Here is a 13,520-nt window from a genome sequence, read left to right on the forward strand (position 1 = left end):
AAATTCCTTTGCAATAAAATCCGTGGATTCTTTCGACTATATCTAAAGTGCGTGTTAAAAAAACGCAGAAAATGTGATATCCCAAATGTTTGCAAAAGGGAGATGAAAGGATCTCTGAAGCGGCTTGCCACTCGTGGTAACGAAAAGAAGCAATTCCAAACGACGATAAACTTTAGACCCGAATCAGGACAACTGTCCACGAAAGTCCTAATAATTTGTCAGTTTGTTAGTATTTACACAAAATTTGAATGTGAATTTGGGATAGAATTTAAATTAATTACATTACTGCAACAAAGAGTTTCTTCGTCTTCTCAAAACAGCTTTAGGAATTCAAGAAAAAACCTAGTTAGAAACTGTAAAGTTTCCTTTTGCTCAATCTACATACGTTATGCTTTTTTGCTTCCGGTAAAATTAACTCTGTTAAACAATATAAAATTTGTCAAAACAACATTTCAAATATATATTAATATATTTTAGGAATAAATCATGGTTTACATCTCAAATGTAATAAACATATCTAAAAAAAAATCCAAATTAACCTTTAGTTTCATTGACAATATTAACACGATGGCTGTCTTGACACATGAGATCAAAAGAAATAGATTTACACTGTTCAAACGCATACAAAATAATATGTGAAGGGTCTACAGTTGGAAGTGGGTTGAAGTGGGTTGAGACTTTAATAGAATAGATGTTTGCACAATGAAACTGACATAATATACCAAATTGGCTTGGTTCTAAGGTGCTAAGTATATAGTATATATTATAATGAGGGTCAATCAAATATAAGCGAACCTTTAGCCGCTGAGAGCGGAGAAGGGTATTTGTGTGTAACTGGGCATTTGTAGTCATTAGGTAGAGTAACCACATTTGTAAGAACGTGAAAGCAGCCGAAATTTACTGCAGCTACTCTCATGGTCAAGAGTGAAAAGATTTGGTCCAACGAATTATAGCAATGCCGTGAACGTATTGCGAATCAAGCACCAGTGTGACTAATGAAAACATTGCATGTGTCCGTGAACTTATCAAGCCAGATGGACGCTTCACAGTGCTCCAGATTTCGAAAGAACTTGTTTTGAGCCATGGAAGTGCCCAATCAATCATCGATAGCAGTTGGAAAATCTTGCACGTTGTATTCCAACCGAATAATGATCTAAAAGCCTCACCAGTTCGTATTTCTCAATTTTGTTGGACTCGTTTTAAAGAAAAATAGGAAGCTTTTTTGCATAAAATGGTCACCTATGACTAGACACGCGTGATTACACCCCTGAGTGCTAGTATAGAATGGAGAAAGAAAAGCGAAGAAAACCTCGTGAAAGCCAAAATTCGATTGGCTCCGTGGAAATGGTTTCTTTGGATTGTAGGGTGTCCTACTGGTAGGTTTCTGATACGGACGTCAGACTACAACGTAGCCCTACTACTACTAATGAACTAGAAAAACCTTGATCATCCACTGCACTTACATTCCAGATCTATCTCCAGGCGATTTTCCGATGTTTAGATATCTCAAAGAAGCACGGAACAAAAAATGTTCAAGAACAGAATTGAATTAGCTATTAGATAATATAGTGGCCCCACTACGGTAAAAAGTGATTCTTCGCAGGTGGCTATGATATTCTCGTAGAGAAGGTGACCTTTTGCGCATGCATCAACTCCAAATAACTGAGTTTCCACAACGCCGAGCTACAAATTGCTATTACCAGAGAATAGTAACAGTCTGTGCCATTGTTGTTTACATTTTTGGTGGTTATGATTCTCTCCGTACCTTTTTCGTGTTTTTGTGAAAAACTTGTTGTGTTTGTGGTCAAAACCGTAATGAAAAGAATGTGCCTATATACAGTGTTGCCTTATGTACAAGTTAATTAATTTAAAAGATTTAGAAGTGGTTTCTAAGGACTCCCACTTACAAACTTTTTCTAATTTGTGTTTTCAGTACTTGCTCCTTCACGAAATTTCAACAAGTATGTGGACCTAATAGGAACTTAAACACACCCGAGTGATTTAACAAACTGCAATTTATCCTTAAATAGCTACATACGAAAGAGACAAGAATTACAAGAACTATAAGAAAACAATTAAGCTGTAAGTTTTACTAGAACATCACAAGAAATACTCCTCGACAATTGTAAATCCTTGTAAACCTCACTGTGGGAAAGTTTTCGTTTGTCATCACGCTTAGTGAAAATAAAATTGCCTATTTGTTGGTCAAAAATTAAAAAAATATATTACCGCGGAAAGTGGGGAATTACCACAATCAGTTCAGCTGCAACTGCAACGATAAACTTGCAGGATATTTTTGGGAAGTCTGAAGGCACTACAGGAAATTTTTGAGAATGACCAGGAATCATAGGCAACTATTTTGGAGTACTTTATTTGTAGGTCACCTACCTCCTTAGGGATGTAAGTGAACACTGCAGTACACACACACGCACACACACACAATTTGGGTTGGGTTCGGGATAACTTGAGTAGGCAAAATATTATATGCACGACTTGGGAAGAAGAGATCTTGATGTCCTTGACTCGTAAGTATCACCTACCTCCCTTGTGTGAATAACTATTTAGTACATGTTTTTGGACAAGTTATGAGAGTGATCTATGTTCTCTATCCCATTTTTGTGTAGACTTGCATATATGTTTGTTTCCTAGTTTTGATATATTAATCACATATCCATGTAGTGTCATTCCATTTACATTTTATTTTTTAGTTTACCAAAAGATGAAATTGTAAGGAAACAATGGATAACATTCCTTGTGAAAAATGGAGCTGCCAGGGAGGCTGATAGCTTTCGAAGAGCGTCCATGTGACTCCTTTAAGCTATAGGAGAGGTGGTAAACACTTGTCTTTTAGGTCGATATTGTGATCAGTTGTAAATCGGGTTACTTGTTTTCTGGCCATTCTGTTTGCCCATGATACTTGACAGCCAACCCATATTTAGAGTGCCAAATTTTTCCTTTTTTTTTGTAACCTGACTGATAAAATTTATTAATATGTTACTAATTTTTTTTGGTCTAAAATATTTATATTTTTCCTGCATAATTTGTGAATTTCTGAAAATTTTTCATCTGGAACGTATGAGAAATTCTCGTTGATAAGGGGATGTTTTTGGGCTTTATTTCCAACAAGTCAAAATAATAATTTCTTTCCTAGAGCAGACACCAGCAGGTCTTCAATCTTCAGTAGTAGTGAAAACAACATTAGAGTTATAGAGAAGCCTGGCACAGAATAACCAGTGGTCATCAGTTTTTAAAAAGAACTTAAGGCACAGTAACATATTGTCAATAAGTAAAGTGCTTCTGATTTAAGTTTTGTTTCGAATTTGCAGTTTATGAAATTTTTGCTTTAGTTATTCTACTAATTATTAAAAATAGTTTAATGTATTATAAATGAACATTTTTTTTATTGCTTACATCTTCTTTTTGCAATTTTTAAATGTGGCGATCCTCTCAAATCAAGTAATATAAAAGTTCCTTCAAAAGAGTAATACTGAAGCATCGTATGTCGGACGCCATTGTGCAAATAAAAAATAATTATTATGCTATTAAAAAATGCAGCATTTATTTTTGTTTAATTTTTTATTGTGTTTATAAGCAACAATAAAGGCCTCATGTATTTATTCATTTATATTTTTATATTGCGTTCATTCTCCAACTATATCTTCTGTGAACTTGAAAGCGAGTTAATAAAACACTATATAAATTGTTGTGGCATAAACCACAATCTTGTCTACAAAACAGGACTGGAGTGTGCATGTGGGAAAAATATTTCTTAATAAGACAATTTTCCTTGTAGAATGTTTCACATGAGCTTACACTTTTAAAATTTTTTAAACATTTCTGGAAAAGTAATGTTTGGTTATTTCAATTGAATCCGGATGGCAATAAAATGTAGGTAAATTATTGTGTGAATTGATACTAGTATTTAAAGCACGGTAGACACAACGCAATTTCTACATGTACTTTTAGCATTTAGCAATTGCTGTTAAATATTTTTGTCGGGGAATTTTTTGCAGTAGCCACCATGCAATTTTTGCTAGCAAAATGTTTTTTTTAATTTTGAGACAATAAACGACACTCTTTAATGTTTGGTAATGTTAATTCTGTTACATTTAGGGCTAAGTTTTTATTGACTTGTTTTGTACTGGTTTTTCAATTTCTTGGTTATATTTTACAATACCTACATAACTCACGAAATTGTCCATTGGTACTTTTTTTTGGGAGGCGAAACTTTCTGCAATTACTAGGCTTGCGATGAAAGAGTGAGCACTGTATCTTTACGAGGTGCTTGTTGAACATTTTTTCCACTTAGATGTTTCCAGTGCGATATCTAGTATTTACAGTTTTGGGGTCACATTTCCTGAATTCGACATTATTTACATTTTCAATAAAGGTTAAATTAAGTTTATAACAACAAACTGTTTGTGTCGATACACGGGCGCAAATTCGGGAAAAATTAGCTGCTATCGTGTCTATAGCGCTTAAAGAACCAAGACCCTAAAATACGTACAGAAATACTGGCGTAAAAATGTAGCATCCAAACATTGACCTGGCAGCGGCCATGTTGGTTGTTGGGACCAGCAAGGCCTTATGGGTCGAACGTCAGAATTTGCAATCAGGGATGCCATTGGTTAAAAACAAAATTCCAAATCTCGCGCATGCGCATATTTAACAGACCTTCTCAAAATTTTGTGACATAGTTGCTTCACGAGTTCCTGTACAATTAGCATAGGCAGGATCTCTATATGTCTACTAGCTATATGTATTATATAGAAAAATAATTTATAGAAATGTACCTGTTTCTTTTAAAATAAATTTTATTTATACAAAAGGCTGATTTATACCGGTCAACGTTATTAGAACAGCAGATTTAATAAGATATATACATAGATGGGAATCGCGGTATGTTTGTAATTAGTGTGGCGATAAACAATTTTACGAACAGGTCCGGTTCAATAAATAATAATTAACGCGATTTCCTGCACGGCGTTACTTAGGTAAGGATGGTGGCGGCGAGGTAATTTAGATGCAACTCCGGCGTTAATTGCTACTCTAAGCAAAACCTTGCACGGTCGGAATCGCCGCTTACAAGGGGATAAAAGTGGATTATTAGCGGAAGCGGAACTGGGACCCCCTCGGATCGAATACGGTTCGAAACGAAAAGCCATTGTTCACTGCGGAGAGCCCGAACATTAAATCCGTCCCCTCAGCTACTGAATGTATATTTAAATTTTATAAGCGACGCCGTTGCACTTTTATTTTAAGTCATTGGTCATTATATTATTAAGGGTCGAGCGTTAATTTTCCAATCCTTTTTTGTACCTGATTTTTTGGTAATGATACGAATATACCACTAAGACGTAGAATAAAAATAAATTCCCATTTTTCAAATGTCGCGCTCTAACTCGAAATTTTAGGATAACACTTGGTGTTTTATCCAGAAATTTGTCAAATGTTGAACAGTACATTTGATAATGCGCATACTCAGTACTGAGTCGTGTCGGACAAAGTTTTCTTCTTTCTAGGTTCGATTCTTATTGTCCTAAATAGAGTTCCTTCATAACCAACCTAGTTCCAAGCGAAAATAGGCGGGTACGAGATACATCAGGATTATAGCTATTCTTATCTGGGACATGAAATTAGAATAGGTAAAGATAAATGCGAGATTCATTTGGTAAATTGCAACATATTCTGATAGGGACCTTACCGATAAGATAAAGAAAAAGGTTTATAACTAATGCATTTTTGCCAGTGATCACATATGGCTCGGAAACGCGTAGGTAGACTAAAAAGTCCGCCGTAAATCAAAGAAAAATTGAACGACCAATGCTGGGAATTACAAGAAGAGACATGGCACCCAACATGCTAGTGAGACAAAGTACTAAAATTACAGATGTCATACAGAAAATTTCTCAAGGCAAATGGAGATGGGCTGGTCATATAGCGCGCATGAGCGACCATAGGTGGACCAATAGATTGATAGAATGGAGACCCAGAAAAATCGGGGTAGACCAAGAATAACATGGAAAAAGGGCAACAGGAAACTGGAAGCAGAAGGCACAAAATAGAATACTATAAAGGGAGATGGAGGAGACCTATCTCCAACAGTCGATGCAAGAGGTTGGCGGATGATGATGATAATGAAATAGAGTTCTTTATCTAGTTGATTCTAACATATTACAGCACGGAAACCTACCTGCATCAGATAGTAGTTGTAGTATTGTTTCCACATTACTTGCATTTGTCAGCTACTTAGCTGAAAAACTAAATGCTGAAATCGTGCTTCTTTATTAAATTACATCTTTGAGTTTTGGTTAGTTGGTTGCAATCCAAATTGAGTTCTTAGAAACATATTATCTGGTTCACCTAATGGGTGATCAAACTTTTAAAATCTAAGGCGATAGAAAAAAACAATAAAACAACACAAACCGACTCACTATTACAGATTGCTACCGGCTACTGCAAACTCAAACTCATTTTGAGCTGAAAAGGTGGAGTGCTGACTATGACAATGGCTCGGTGGGATTACAGTTATAACTTAACTAAATTCACTGATCAAGAAATTTACGTATACATTCGGCCTTCCCATCAAACAAAATGAAATTCAAATCTGTTCTATCGACATGTAAAATTTGGCAATAAATGGATTGCTCAAATGCCAGGTCGGTGCTACAGGAAAGCTAAATCATTGAGTTAACCGACCAAAGGGAACGCGTATATGTTTCGATACGCAAAGTGGATTTGTTCCGGACGAAAAGAAAAAGGCAAACCTAATTAAATGTGCGACTGTGATAGACGTTAATTGAAAAAGGGCATTTTCAAAAACCGTTACACCCAATAAAACAACCGATGTTAAAAAACAACCGACAAATTTTATTGGGCACTCCCCATCGGATTTCTATAATTAAACGTTAATCTTGGATTCAACGATATAAAGAATGCGGTTTTAAAGGTTTTATGCTGTTTATTATTACATAATTTAGGGTTAAGGTTAGGTTAAGGAAAATGCTAGTGAGTGCAGACTGATTTTTGCAAAAACTTAAAATACATAAACATAATATAGGTGGTGAGATATGGGGTCCAGTCAGAAAGAATTTCAGTGAATTGCGTCAATTTAATGGGAATTTTTTTGATTTTTCAATAATTTGATGTAGGCCATAATTATAATCTCAGGATGATTTGCTATTATTTTTCAATAATTTAGCGATAAGGATATAGATCACCTCACGCTTGTTTTGGCCAAATTAAAAAAAAAAATGATTTTGGATTTAAGAGAATCCAAGAGTTCATAAAATTTTGTTGAAAAATTGCTTTTAGAATGACCACGAATTTAAAAGAAAACCAGAAGTTCAGACAAATTCTGCTTAACAGATCGTTTCATAGATCTGTATATTAATATGCAAGTGCTAAAATTTACAAAACCTGTCTCTGTTTTGCATTCCTCTGTATTTATAGAGCGAATAACGATTTAAGGTTATATACATAGGAAATGTTTTTTTTAATGTTTATTATGTAATTTTTCTATGAATTTCATGCAATGGGTAGACATTTTCTAGAATGGGTAACAAACTTTTGATTAAATTCAAACTTCACCAGAACAGCTCTCTTCTTAATATGATATATTCGGTCTAAACAGAAACAGAAATAAATTGAAACTTTTGAAAAGTTTAGAATTTAATTTGGGTTCACTTTGGTATATTATTTTTGCCGATCTATTTGGAAGTAGTTCTCAGAATGAGGTGTAGCTCCAAAATGATAAAATAGGGATAAATTAACAAAATAAACACTTAAAAATTACTAATTTTAGAAAAAATATAATTCCTCAACGAACATAGAAGATATCAATTAATTGTTTTTTACCTTCAGTGGGTGTATTGGTATTAGGTTTCTCAAACAAGAAGATTCTGATAAACCCTCAATTATGCACTTATCAGGCCTGCGCAAAGTGTCACTTTAATACTTCCGGTACTTTTGTCATGGGATTGGGCGCGATCGGATGTGTTGTACTTCGTTGAAAGTAGTAGTAAAAATACAGATAGCGGTACGTCGGAGGAAGATAGCGCTTTCACACTTCTGTTAAGCTTAGAAAACTGCATATACAAAACCAGAATACCTAAAGATTGGCTCATGTCAACTTTCGTTGCTCTGCCAAAGAAGGCTAACTGCAGGTTAGATTATAGAAGGATCACGTATTGAAATTGTTCTTAAAAATCATTCACTCCAGAATATGTTTTAGATATTAAACTAAGTTTTTTCATTAGAAGTAATTTTTAATTTACTGTGGATTGGTTTAAGATATCACTGCTTAAAAGTTGCCAAAATATTAAGAGTCGAAACAAGTTTGTGTTATAAAAATCTCTACTTTTAAATGCTTAATTTTCTGTAAAGCGATACTTTTTCGTAGCAGAACAATTTCGACAAAAGGGCAACAAACAAATGAAAAGCCGGGTATTAGTTCCGAGAGAAAGAATCTCGAGGACTTTAGCGAACAAATTTGCTTTTATAAACTCATTAATTCTACTTCTCTCCGCGTAACGAAGAAAAAATAAGTTTCTTTAGTTTCAAATTATTTTCCGAGGAAGTGAGAGACGGAGTAAAATTAAGTTTAAATTATGCAATAAACTTAGAGATTTATTGGAATAAAAATGGGTTTTTCATTGGGAATTGGCCAGAATCTTTATTTAGATTATGCAAAAGGGCGCTTTAGATTAACTTCGATAAAATGAAAATAGCACAGAACACACATTTTTTTTAGCCTGAACATTAATGTTATATACCGATAAAATCCGGAATTGTATAGAATTACTGCCTATTATATAGAATGCACAAAACGATCATGCATGGCATCAAACAAATTATATTATACCGTTTAATAAGATTATGGGTCAAGACGTCATATATTTAAGTCAAAAGTTAATTTTTTGAACTTTAGACAAAACTTTCAAGAAAATGTTCATTTATGTCACACATCTCCTAATATTATAATTAGGAATGTATTATTGTTTCTCTACGACCATTAGTTTTTGAGTGCATTTTTGCAAAACAGCACGAATACATTCAGAGTGACGTGTCCGTTAGAATTGGCGCCAAAAATGCGTATTTTCGATATACGAGGAGGATTATTAGACGGTCCTCGTTTGTAAAGATTTTTAAATTGTATATGTTTTAAAATAGAGTACCAAAGGTAAAAAATAAACTTAGACTTCTTTAGATATATTTGCTGATTCTTGAGATATTGAAATTACAATTTTGACACTTTGTAAGTTGGTTATTGTCCACTTTTGAACTGAGGAAAGTGTGATTAAATCGTAATACTTTTACGAAGAGAATATACAATTTGTAATGACGAAATGCAATAATTAGCGGACACCCTTTTTATTTTAAGTACCTTTTTTGCCACGTTCCTGTTTTTTTTATGCATTAATAAATGAGTTTGTTGTGAAGAAGCGTACGTTTTTACGTTTTTCTCTTTTTATATTGGGTATAGAAATTTCAAAAGTCTGAATTCCGAAATTCGTAAAATAAGAAAATCGAAAAATTGGAATATAATTGAACGTGGCTGCATTTAACACGAGTTTTTATTTTTAAAATGTTTAAAATAATTGTTAAAATTACGAATAAAAGAATATGATAATTAAAGTTCACAGAAGGATTCTGTTTCAGAAATTTTGCATTATATTTCGGACCACATATTTTTCCAATATTTTATGGCCTTTTTCGTAACAAACTTGGCCAGTATAAAACTCCCTTCGGTTTGATTATCTAATTTATTTTAAGTATGTTCCTGTATTAAATTAGCAAAGCAAATTTATCATCGGACTCCCTTTGCAACTGAAATTCATCATTACTTCTCTGTTTTTCTTAGTTTTCTGTATACTCGATCCTCCCCTATTTCAAAACCCTCCACGGTTATGCTTTTACCGGGGTTCTACATTAACTTTCTTTTTCCTGGCATATTTTCGTCTCCCTGATAATCGTGCTTGTTTCAAAAAGCTGGAGACCCTGTTATTAAAGTCATTCTCCTACCCAAGGGGTCTGCGGAAGGTGGTAGTTTGGTAATCAATGTCTCTGCTTAATCGCCATATTCCAGTAGCCCTTAATCTGCTCACGAAGGTTTTCCTTGTCAAATTCTTGTATTCGATTCATTTCTTCCACAATGCAGGAAATGTGAACCAACTTTTCAGGGGAACATTTTAAAATCTGTTGAGATTGTCCTTCACTTTTTTTTTCATGGAGGGGGACATGCTACATCCAATAGTTGAACTATATGTATGGCATTAGAAGGTGAACAAATCAATGTCATTGGATACAGCGTGCTCTACTAACTGGTGAGAGAAATGTCTCCCCAAATTGTTTCCAATTAACAATTTAAGTTCTGGCTTCAGTTTGCGTAAGGTAAAAAGTACTTGGGAACCAGTAGACCAATAATGTTTTAGGCTGGTTTACCAGAGTTAAAGTTAAAAGCCTTATATTTAAATTAAGATTAAACTGGTAGTATTATTATTATTGGTGAGCACTGTATTCGCCCTATGGGGTGCTTTTCTTCAGTCCGAATGATTAGCATATTTCACTCATTCACAGTGCAATTGAATTTAGCAAAATTAGTGCAGAGTGTATAGTAACATTTTTCTCTTCGCGTTAAGTATTACCAAAAGTCTCTCTTTTATCAGTTCGCTGTTTAAAAGTAGTGCTTGTGTGTTTTCATTTCGCGGAGTGAAATTAGTTTTTTGTCACCTCGGTGACGTTGATCTGTAAAAAGTTAACTGCAAATCTCTAGATTTAGAGGTTAGATATTCACGCAGAATTTTGCGGAATAGACAATCCGCAAAAACACCGTAGTCATAAACGTATACAGATCGAAGAGCCACGGCGACCCTTATTTGTTTATGTCTAGACTTGAGCTTCTCTTAAGGGATTTCTACTCCCTAAAAAGAAAACTCATCATCACAGGTGATTTTAATATCACATTCAACTTGACTACTAACGTTTTAACGGTGAATTTTGTCAACGTACTAGCTACCTTTGGTATCTCTCCTACAATCAGTGACCAAGCATGAGTAACTGAAACCTCGTCAAACTGCATTGACAATTTCCTTGTCAATATATCTCCAACTTTGTTTACTGCGGGCAGTGTGGATCCAGCAATCTCTGACCATTCAGCAGTGTTTTTTAAACTACATTCAGACTCTTGTCCCGCGCTTGAAAATCTCACTCGATTTAGACCAATTACACGGACCAGTTTAAATAATCTATCCACTAGCTTTGAAGCTACCAATTGGGAACCTTTGTTGGACATGAACGAAGACCCATCAATCTTAACAAACAATCTGCTCTTTGTCTACACCGCGAATATTGAAGAGCATTATCAAGGTATGGAGCAAAACAATTCCTTTCGCTCCCCGGTATCCGGGTTCGACCGTAACCTCAGAAATAATGTGCTGTTCCTAAAAGCTAAATGTCGAATATACTCCACACCCGACACATGGACAAAGTACAGAGAGGCGAATTCTAACTACAAAAAACCAATTAAAGAAACTAAATCAAAGGCCTATTCCAGCATTATATCCAAATCTACCAACATGAACAAAAGCTGTTGGGCCTTAATCGATCATGATCATACAGGGTGTGTATCGATCACGCCCAATGAGTTAAACCTCTTCTTCTCCAATGTGGTAGAGGTGGACAGGTATCTAAAGAAATTCTCTACCAGTACATTTTTTGTTTGAGTCCGGTTTCAGAAAGCGAAATACATGACACTATCATGAGTCTGAGCAATTCAAATTCCACTGACTGCTTCGGCATAAATTGAAAAATACTGAAACACACCGTAGAAAACATTTTGGGCCCTCTGACGTCTTTAACTAATGCAGTGTTCTCAAGCGTTTATAAAAAAGGAGACAAGCACATTCCGAATAATTTTAGGCCCATTGTCTCCGGTGTTCCTCAGGGCTCGGTACTGGGGCCGCTGCTCTTCATTATTTACATAAATGATCTGCCGCTGTCCAGACCCAATGAAAACGTGACCCTGTTCGCGGATGACACTGCCGTTCTCTCAATAGCTAGGAATCATAGAATGCTTACTATGAGACTGTGAGTGCCCTTCAGCAGTGGTTCTCTGCAAACAACCCAGTCCTTAACCAACAAAAAACTCAAGAACTTACGTTAGCACAGTAGCACAGTAGACTTTATTCATCAAGATAATATTACTCTACTGTGATTTGTTATTAAGAGTTTTTCATATTTTTTGCATTATATACGACATAAAAGTGAAGTAATTTTCCTTTTGAATCAGCCTTTTTCTGGGCACTTAACTTCTCTTTATATACCATTTCAACCATGTTTATTAAGATACAATTCTGTTAATAAAAGTTTGGCTATAATTTTTAACAGCTGATAATGACTTCATTATATTTAATTTTTTTTCGTTGAATGCGGATTACAATACTAATAGATTTGTACATGTTAACATGTACATATTTATCAATTCTAATTGTTCAAAGTTACGCTCGTGTTTAGAGTAGCCCCGTTTCGCGGTAAGTGCTCTTTTATTTGCAAGAATTAAGCTTGGTTTTTATATTTCTTATGTCAAAAATATATCCCATATCGTTGTTCACGTTGGTGCTTTCGTTTCGCCAGTAACCCCAAGATATTTCCAAACATTAAAAACGTCTACCTCGATTTGCTTTAGAAACGTCGACGAAAAAACCATAAACATAAGGGGCGAGGATATCTTTTTGATTCCTATTTCGTTTTCCACGTTGCGTTCGTCCGCAAGATAACAGAAGTAATAATTTAGAGTGGTGTGGCAGTTACAGAGAAAAAAACGCTTTTATATAGGCTTTGTTATCGCCACGCGACGTACAAATTTTTTACACCCCGATACATAAAAAAACCGTCTTAGGTTGGATTTTTTTGCTTTGTTTGCATATCAAAATAAACAGACACGGCGTTCCATATTTTAAAGGCTTTAGGCCCAAGCATTGCTGACAATGCCTTTGTTGCCTTTTTGACGGTTTTCGTTATCTTTTGTTTTGCCGCGTAACGTTTTTGTCGTGTCCCGTAGTTTAGAATAAATTGAGCAATTTTTTTTGAGGGAGATGAAACGATACCATTTTTTAATCTCCCTGCCTTGTAATTTATTATTGGAATAGTCTGGCTTCGGTTATATTCTGACGCGTCCCAAACATCGCTTTGAAATTTCTCCCTTGATTATAATTTTTATTCCTGTTTGCTTTTGAACTCACTTTTATTATCGTTGGCGTTTTTGCGGAAGTCGGATATACCCGGAGAATCGTATTTCAGAATCAAGTCATAATAAACTTTTCATTTTCAATTAAAAAATACAGCTACTCAAGCAAAAAATGGGCCGTTATATGAAATGTTTAGTTTAGACCGAAAGTTGTTGATAAAAACGATGTAGGGTGTACAAATTGAAAGTAACATCTGTCATTAATTTCTAAACTGACATAAGGCTACAAAATTTGGGCTTTTTGTAACGAAGTCGTGACGATCTGCCCAAAAAA

The 13,520-nt window shown here is 34.8% G+C and overlaps 1 protein-coding gene across 4 annotated transcripts in view; it reads left to right on the top strand.

The window, feature by feature from the left end:
- The window catches only part of LOC132708314 (hemicentin-1), a 555,715-nt gene that overhangs the window by 231,368 nt on the left and 310,827 nt on the right, over window positions 1-13,520 (top strand). The gene's annotated exons all lie outside the window — the stretch shown is intronic.

Source organism: Cylas formicarius, unplaced genomic scaffold (genome assembly GCF_029955315.1).
Source record: "Cylas formicarius isolate icCylForm1 unplaced genomic scaffold, icCylForm1.1 PGA_scaffold_10__41_contigs__length_53128322, whole genome shotgun sequence".
Lineage (NCBI taxonomy): Eukaryota > Metazoa > Arthropoda > Insecta > Coleoptera > Brentidae > Cylas > Cylas formicarius.